General features: G+C 39.3%; 1 pseudogene; it reads left to right on the top strand.

The window, feature by feature from the left end:
* The first annotated feature begins 8,358 nt into the window (after positions 1 to 8,358).
* LOC125131821 (ribulose-phosphate 3-epimerase-like) lies at positions 8,359 to 9,058 on the top strand (annotated as a pseudogene).
* Positions 9,059 to 9,352: the final 294 nt, after the last annotated feature.

The following is a 9,352-nucleotide window of genomic DNA, read 5'->3' as shown; positions in this document are numbered from 1 at the left end:
AGGCTAGGAGTCTAATCAGAACTGTTTTGCCGGCCTACGCCAGGGCCACAGAAATGCCAGATCCGAGCCGCATCTGCAACCTACACCACAGCTCACAGCAACGTCAGATCCCCAACCCACTGAGCAAGGCCAGGGATCAAACCTGAAACTTCATGGTTCCTAGTTGGATTCATTTCCACTGCACCATGACAGGAACTCCAGGTCTTGCATTTTTTTTTTTTAAGTTGACAGTAGAAACTTCTAGGGTGAGATCCAGGGACTATGGAGGTGAAAAGAAAAGGAATTTCATCCCAGAGCATTTTCCAGAAGCTACAAGATAGGCTCTCCAAAGAAATTATTTGTCACAGAAGGATATCTTTGTGATGCCTGCCCATAGAAATTTGACAATGTTAATTCAGGGTCAGTGACTGCATGCTTTTCCCATTCTCTGTTTTTTTTTACATGCAAAGTTTATTGCCCTTTTTGTTGTTTTGACTCTGCCATATTACGTTAAATAAAATGAGGGAAAAGGCTGCCTTTTAATTTATGGAATAGATCAGGAAGCAATACTATTGAATTAAATGGAGCAGAACATGCTTTACCCCTAAATTCTGTGTTTGAGGCTGCTGCGTGAAGATGGGACATCAGAAAGTCATACTTGACAAAGGGGTTATTTTGTTACATAAGGAGGAGTGGGAGTTCCCATAAGGGCACAGTGGAAATGAATCCAACTAGGAACCATGAGGTTGAGGGTTCAATCCCTGGCCTCGATCAGTGGGTTGGGGATCCAGTGTTGTCGTGAGCTGTGGTGAAGGCTGCAGACATGGCTCAGATCTGGCATTGCTGTGGCCCTGGCGGAGGCCGGCAAAACAGTTCTGATTAGACTCCTAGCCTGGGAACCTCCATATGCCACTGGTGCGGCCCTAAAAGGACAAAAGACAAAATAAAAAAATAAAAATTTATTTCTTCCTGATTCAGTCCTGGGAGAGTGTACATTTCTAGGTATTTGTCAATTTCTTCTGGATTGTTCATGTTAGCAGTGTATAATTATTTGCAGTAATTTCTTATGATCCTGTGTATTTCCATGGTGTGTATTGTAACATCTTTTTCCTTTCCGATTTTCTTTATTTCTCTCTTTTTTGATGGGTCTGTATCAGTTTTGTTTATATTTTCAAAAAAGGAGCTGAGTTTCAAGGATCTTTTCCATTGTCTTTCTAGTTCTTATTTTTTTGTTTATTTCTGATCTAATCTTTGTTATTTATTTCTACTAACTTTAGGTTTTGTTTGTTCATTATTTAATTCCTTTAGGTGTAAAGTTAGGTTGTTTATTTGAATTTTTCTTGTTTCCTGAAGCAGGCTTGTACTGCTACAAACTCCCTTCTTAGAACTACTTTTGCTCCATCTCTTAGATTTTGGATCATTGTATTTTTGTTTTCACAAATGAATCTCTTGTAGGGAGCATACAGATGGGTCTTGTTTTTATATCCTTTCACCTACTCTATGTCATTTTGTTTTGTTTTTTGTTTTGTTTTGTTTTAGGGCTATACCCACAGCATATGGAAGTTCCCAGGCTAGGGGTCTGATCAGAGCTGCAGCTGTTAGCCTACACCACAGCCACCCACAACAATGGTGGACCCAAGCCACACCTGTGACATACACCACAGCTTGCAGCAATGCTGGATCCTTAACCTACTTACTGAAGCCAGGGATCGAACCGGCATCCTTATGGATATTAGATTTGTTTCTGCTGCACCACAATGGGAACTCCCTCTGTATCTTTTGATTGAAATATTTAGTTCATTTAACATTTAAAGTAATTATTGATTGTCTGTTATTGCCATTTTGTTAATTGTTTGGGGGTTGTTTTGTAATTCTTTTTTTCTTTCTTTCGTTAGCTTCCATTGTGATCTGATGACTATATTTAGTATAATTTTTGATTCCTTTCACATTTGTGTGTGTGAGTCTATTATAGATTTTTAGTTTGTGGTTACCATGAGGTTATATCTCACAATCTATGTATATGTGATTATTTTCAGTTGCTGATCATTTAAGTTTCAGTTCATTTTAATAACGCTACCTTTTTACGCAACTGAACCATGATCATTATTTTTGGCATCATGTTATATTTTTGGTTTTCTGTTTCCTGTAACTACTGATTGTGGATATAATTTTATTATCTTTGTCTTATAACCTTCCTACTAGCTTTATAAGTGGCCCATCTACCATTCTTATTTTTTGACCTAGAGAAGTATTTTTAAAATTTCTTGTAAATCTAGTTTGGTGGTACAGAACACTTTTAGTTTCTGCCTGTCTATAAGATTTTGACTTGCACTTCAACTCTGAATGATAACCTTGCAGGGTGGAGTGCTTTTGGTTGTAGATTTTTCTGTTTTATCACTTTAAATATGTCATGCCAACTTGTTCAGGCTTCCAGTTTCTGCTGAAATGTTGGCTGATAGCTTTATGGGAGTTAACTTGTATGAATCTTGCTGCTTTTCCCTTGCTGCTTTTAATATTCTGTCTTTAATTTTTGCCATTTTAATTGCAATATGTCTTGACGTGGTCCTCTTTGAGTTGATTCTCTTTGGGATTCTGTGCTTCCTGGGCCTGGATGTCTGTTTCTTCTTCAAGTTTAGGAAAACAGTCAACTATTGTGCTTTCTCTGTCCCTTTCACTCTCTCTTCTCTTTTGGGGACTCCTATAATGCAAAAGGTAATATCCTTGATGTTGTCTCCAAGGTCTCTTAAAATGTTGTCAATTTTTAAGTTCTTTTTTTTCTTTCTTCCTTTTTTTCCCGTTCAACTTAAGTGACTTACACTACTCTCTCTTCCAGTTTGCTGATCTATTTATCCATATCATCTAATATACTGTTGATTCCCTGTAGTGTATTTTTCTCCACTTACTATATTTTTCAGCTGTTTGTTACTTCTTTACATTTTCTAATTCTTTGTTAAAATTCTCACTGTGTTCATCCATTCTTCTGAATTCTTTGAGCATCTTTATGATCAGTACTTTGAAGACTTTCTTGAGAAGACTGCTTATCTTCACTGCACTTTTTTGGGGTATATCTTGTTCCATTATTTGAAACATATTCTTGTCTTGCCTCATTTTGCTTATCTCACTGTTTTTGTTTCTAAATATTTCGTAGGTTGATTATGTTTCCTGGTCTTAGAGAATTGGCCATATGTAGAAAACATCTTATGGGGTCCAGTAGCACACTTTCTTCTGGCCACCAGAACTATATGTTCTAGGGTTGCTCTCTCTATGGCTTTCATGAGTCCTTCTGTTATGGCAGCCTGACTTCAGTTGTCTCCTTGTCCTGTTGTTGCCAGGGCCTGCCTTGTGTGGATGCTGCCAGCCACTGGTTTTGGGGTAGATCCCAACATAGCTGGCTGCATGGCCTAGGGTGTGGTGTCTTGGTGCCAGTCTGCTGATGGGAAGAGCTGGGTCACTATGTGGCTATGGAGACTTGGAGTATCTTGAGGCTAGTGCTGTCGCATTGGTGCTTTGGAGTTGGGTTCCTGGGTAGCTGGCTGTAGACAAGGGCATCCCAAAGCTAGTGTCATCCCAAAGCTAGTTCCTCAGTCTTGCTGTAGGGCCCTAGGGTTCTGAGGCTAATGTTGGCCCACTGTTGCTTGGGGCTGGGTCCTGAGCCCTCTGGTGGGTAGGACTGGGTTCAGAGGCAGTTGAGGACTCAGGAGGCAGGGACCCAGGCCTGCTCATGGATAGGTCTGTATCTCCACCCAGAGAGCTGTTTGGTTTTGGACATCCCAGGACTGATGCCAACTAGCTGGTAGGCAAGGCTGAGTAATGGCACTAAAAATCTTGAGGGAGAATTCCAAAATGGTGCTTGCCAGCACTAGTGTCCTCACAGTAGGACAAGCACCCCAAAGTGGCTGCTGCAAAGGTCTGTCTACAGGTTGAGTCCAAATTGCTTCTTGCCTATCCAGGAGGCTCTCCAAGATGAACAAGCGGACTTGACCTAGGCTCCTTACAAATGACTGCTTCTATCCTGGGTCATGAAGCATGTGAGGTTTTTGTATGTGTCTTTTAAGAGATTGTCTCTATTTCCCACAGGCCACTGTATCTCCCTAAAGTAAGCCCCTCTGGCCTATAAAATCCAAAGTTCTGGGAGCTTGTCTTTGTGGTGCAAGACCCTTGGGCTGGGGGTCCTGATATTGGTCCTAGACTCCTAACTCCTTGAGAAACTTTGCAAGTATAATTATCTTCCCATTCGTGGGTGACAATACAATAGTATGGGGCTTTACTATGTTGTATCCCCACTCCTGCTCATCTCATTGTATTTCCTTATTAATTAATTAATTTTTTTACAACCATACCTGCGGCATATGAAAATTCCTGGGCCAGGGGTTGAATTGGAGCTGCAGCTGAAAACTACACCACAGCCACAGCAACATGGGATCTGAGCCACATCTGCAACCTACATCCAGATTGTGGCAATGCTGGATCCTTAACTCACTGAGTGAGACCAGGAATTGAACCCACATACTCACAGAGACAATGTGAGGGCCTTAACCTGCTGAGCCACAGTGGAAATTCCTGTGTTTCTTTCTTTATGTCTTTAGTTGTAGAAGATCTTTTCTGCTTGTCTTCAGGTCATTCTCATTAATAGTTGCTCTATAGTAGTTGTTAATTTGATGTGTTCATGGGGAGAAGTGAGCTCAGAGTCTTTCTACTCTTCCATGTTGGCCACTTATCCATGATAGTGTATCCTTGAAAGCAAACATAGTTGTTAATTTTATATGTGAAATTGTGATAAAGTCTTTAGTTAAGGAAGTACCATAAAATGGAGCCATAGATTTTAATATATATTTATTCTTGACATTTATTCCATCTAATTGCTTCATTCCAAGGTCAGAAATATTTTGAAATGTACGTGTAAATGGATGATCTATGAAAATCTCATAGAATAAAATTCTTAACCTTAAGCTTCTGATACATAAGTTGTCTTTATAGGTGGTATATGTATACAAATGTAATAAATATGCCCACAGGTATATTTTGCTAGTGGAAAGCTTGCTTGACTCTCATCAGCTTCTCAAAGTGATCTGTTATGCAGACAGATGTATGAATAAGAAAGAAATCTAAATAATGTAGACTCTATGTGCTGTCATTGGTCAATGCATTTTTATGAGAGTAGTGATGGAAAGATGCATTTAAATTACTCTTGGTCCCCAAAATTGCTGCAATGATAAGATGTTATCAGCTTTCTCATTTCTTGTTATTCACAATGTAGATGGCAATTTAAGTAGTTAATGATAAACCTTAAAAGTTTAACATAATACTCTTATCTTCTGTGATAAAGGAAAAAATGACTATCCAATGATATCCATGTTCTCACACTATAACCTATGAATATGTTATTAAATTGGGAATAGGACTTTACATACATGATTAATTTAAGAATCTTGAGATGGGAATATTATTCTGGATTTAATAAGTGGTCTCAATATAATCACAGTATTTATGAGGTTGGGAATTTGGAGTTTGAGAGAGAGAAGGAGATGTGACAGTAGAATCAGAGGTCAGAGAGAAAGGTGGCCTTTAAGATGTTATGTCACTGCTTTTAAAGATTGAAGAAGGGAATAAAAATCAAAGACTGTGAATAGAATTGAGAAGTTGAGAAGAAAATGGATTATCCTCTAGAACTTCCAAAAAGAACGCAGAACTGACACTGTAATTTTAATCCTGTAAGACTCACTTCTGATTTGTGTCTTCCAGAACTGTAACATAATAAATTTAGACTGCTTTAAATTACTACATTGGTTGTAATTTACCACAGTGTCAACAGGAAACACAGTTCCAGTAATACTTAAAACATTTTACCACACTTTCCCCAAATATCTAATTGATTGGTTCTATATAGTACCCAAGGTATTATTATGAATAAATGATGCTACTGCATTTGAATTTTTGTTAGATTCTAAAATAAGTTATTCAATGATAAGGATTTCAGGGACCCTCTATGCCATATTTTGTAACAATTGGGGTGAGTGAAGTCATATCAACAGATCATATCAAACGTACCCTACCAGGTCTCATCAGCAATGTGTTTCAACCAAAGAGCTGAACCCCCGATTTTTACTGATCCTTCAAAAAGTTAGAATTGTTAGTTTAAATATGTTTTTAAGAATTTAAGAATTAGTAGTTTTCAGGGGGAGCAAGAATAGAGGAAGAAAATACACTGAAATGAGGATTCTCAACATATTTACAAGTAAATTCTTCTTCTTTTTTTTTTTTTTTGGTTTTTTAAAGACCGCAGCAGAAGCATATGGAGGTTCCCAGGCTAGGGTCTAATAGGAGCTACAGCTGCTAGCCACAGCAACGCGGGATCCGAGCCACATCTGCGAACTATACCACAGCTCATGCTGGATCCTTAACCCATTGAGTGAGGCCAGGGATCAAACCTGCAACCTCATGGTTCCTAGTTGGATTCGTTTCTGCTGTGCCACGATGGGAGCTCCAAAAGTAAATTCTTGAAATCCGTAGTGGTTTATTTATCAAGATGACATCAATTAGTAAACAAAGCAAGATCTAGACCTAGTCAGTTTGGAGTTCCCATCATCGCTCAGTGGTTAACCAATCTGACTAGCGTCCATGAGGATGCAGGTTCAATCCCTGGCCTTGCTCAGTGGGTTAAGGATCTGGTGTTACCATGAGCTGCGGTTTAGGTCGAAGATACAGCTCTGATACTGCTTTGCTGTGGCTGTAGTGCAGGCCAGCAATTACTACAGCTCAGATTTGACCCCTAGCCTGGGAATCTCCATATGCCTCAGGTGTAGCTCTAAAAAACAAAAAAAAAAAAAAAAAAAAGAAAGAAAGAAAGAAAGAAAGAAAGAAAAAAGAGCTAGTCACTGTTCACCTCACCTCAAACATTCCTCTGCTCTTTAGTTCTGTCTTGTTGGGATATCCCCAAAATAGACTACTCAGAGCCAGAGTAAGCACAATAAAAAGTCAAACATTTTTTATTTTAAGCCTGAGGCATTTATTTTTAGTAATTATTTCCACCTGGCAACACACAAACCTCTGTGAAAGGAATAAAGCCTGCTGCTGCTGCCACCAGTTAGCTATGACACTTGCCAAAGGTCACAGCAGCATGCAGAGAGATTTCTTTATTTCTTACTTAATAACAGTGAAATGTGAATCTCAAAGTCCTCAAAAGACATTATTTTAAAGATTAAGAAACTTCATTTTTCAGGAGTTCCCGTCGTGGTGCAGTGGTTAACGAATCCGACTAGGAACCATGAGATTGCGGGTTCAATCTCTGGCCTTGCTCAGTGGGTTAACGATCCGGCGTTGCCGTGAGCTGTGGTGTAGGTCGCAGACGCGGCTCAGATCCTGCGTTGCTGTGCCTCTGGCGTAGGCTGGCAGCTGCAGCTCCAATTCAACCCCTACCCTGGGAACCTCCATATGCTGCGAGAGCGGCCCAAGAAATGGCAGAAAGACAAAAAAAAAAAAAAGAAAAGTTGTTAAAAAAAAAGAAAAGAAACTTCATTTTTCAACTTCAGATTTTAATATAGTACAGGAGAATATATTTAGAAACTTTGCTTGTGGATCTAACACACACACACACACATACACAAAGCATATATTCAATGACATTTACCTCTAATGTGACAAATCTCTGTTGTATAAATTACCAGAGGGAAAGTTTCCAGATCTATGAATAGCATAATAGCCTTTCGACTCCCTTTTCTCTCAAAAAGAACCTTCTTGTGAGCAAAGGAGAGGTGAATGGTAATCCTTGTGAAAATAAGAAACCCTATAATGTCTTCAACCTGATTTACAATTGGAAGGATTGCATGATAGGTAGGGAGACAAGAAATCATTACAAAAACCCAAAAGAAAACATCTTAATATATCCCAGAGAACCACAGAGCTGTCTAATTATAATTTGTGGCAATGAGTATAATACAAAAAACATAGTCATCCATAGTATTATTCTGTATCTAAGAAGGTAAAAGAGCAATTATAAAGTGTGCATGCCCTTTATATTCAAACAAAAATGCATTATTAATGAGTGTTAGGGAAAATCCAATTATTTGTTGAGTACTAATTGACCTCAGCACTTTGTACACACTCTCCGTAATCCTCACAGACCTTTGCAATGTATCATAATTAGCATTTTATAGTGAGGAAATTGAGGTTTCCTCAAAGTCATATAGCTAATGTCACGGTGTATCAAGCAATGTTATAGGCAGGAAATAGAAGTGTTAGGCATTTCAAGAAATGGATTCAGTAGAAAGAATAAATGTGCTTACAGAACATTGGAGGGGGCAAAACCGCACAGCTGTTTGGTGCGACGACCTCATTTTGCCGGGTCACTCGTGGGGTAATTTGCTCTAGGGAACTAGCACCATGGCAGCCAGATGCAAGATTGGTTCGTCCATCCTCAACAGCAATGTGACCAATTTAGGGGCTGAGTGCCTCCAGATGCTGGACTCTGGGGCTGATTATCTGCACCTGGATATAATAGATGGGCGTTTTGTTCCCAGCAGCACCTTTGGTCACCCCATAGTAGAAAGCCTCCAAAAGCAGCTAAGCCAGGACTCCTACTTTGCACGCTGTGGTGTTCAGGCGGGAACAGTGGGTAAAGCCAATGGCTGTGGTGGGAACCAATCAATATACATTTCATCTTAAAGCTACTGAGAACCCTGGGAGCTTTGATTAAAGACACTCAGGAGAATGATGAAGGCTGGCCTTGCTATCAAACTAGGAACTATAGTTGAATATTTGGCACCATGGACTAATCAGATAGATATGGTCTTGGTTCTGACAGTGGAACATGGGTTTGGAGGGCAGAAATTCATGGAAGATATGATGCCAAAGATTCAGTGGTTGAGGACCCAGTTCCCTTCTTTGGACATAGAGGTTGATGGTGGAGTAGGTCCTGACAAAATCCATAAATGTGCAGAGGCAGGAGCTAACATGATTGTGGCTGGCAGTGCCATTGTGAGTAATGAGATTCCAGATCTGTGATCAACCTGTTAAGAAATGTTTGCTCAGAAGCTGCTCAGAAACATTCTCTTGATCAATGAAACCTTAAGGAGTCCAGTGTCTGCTCATGAGATCTCCTTTTTCCTGGAAAACAAGAATATTGACAACCAAATCATACCACAATGGAGGCATTACTGCTTTTCTGAGCAATTATTCATTCAAGTGGATGAAATCCATTATGCAGAATGTTCAAAGAGGTTAGAAGTTGGTGTGTATAACTACATTTTTAGTGATGGAATTTAAAGATTAGTGTGGTAAAATACCATTTTAACTGTGAGACTCAATTTTTATAAAGAACAAAAGTATGGCTGTATTAAGGAAAGTTATCAACAGAAATGTGAATTAATGCCTAAGG

Source organism: Phacochoerus africanus, chromosome 7 (genome assembly GCF_016906955.1).
Source record: "Phacochoerus africanus isolate WHEZ1 chromosome 7, ROS_Pafr_v1, whole genome shotgun sequence".
Lineage (NCBI taxonomy): Eukaryota > Metazoa > Chordata > Mammalia > Artiodactyla > Suidae > Phacochoerus > Phacochoerus africanus.
Note: the sequence above shows the minus strand (reverse complement) of the source record. Positions and strands in the feature narration are given on the sequence as shown.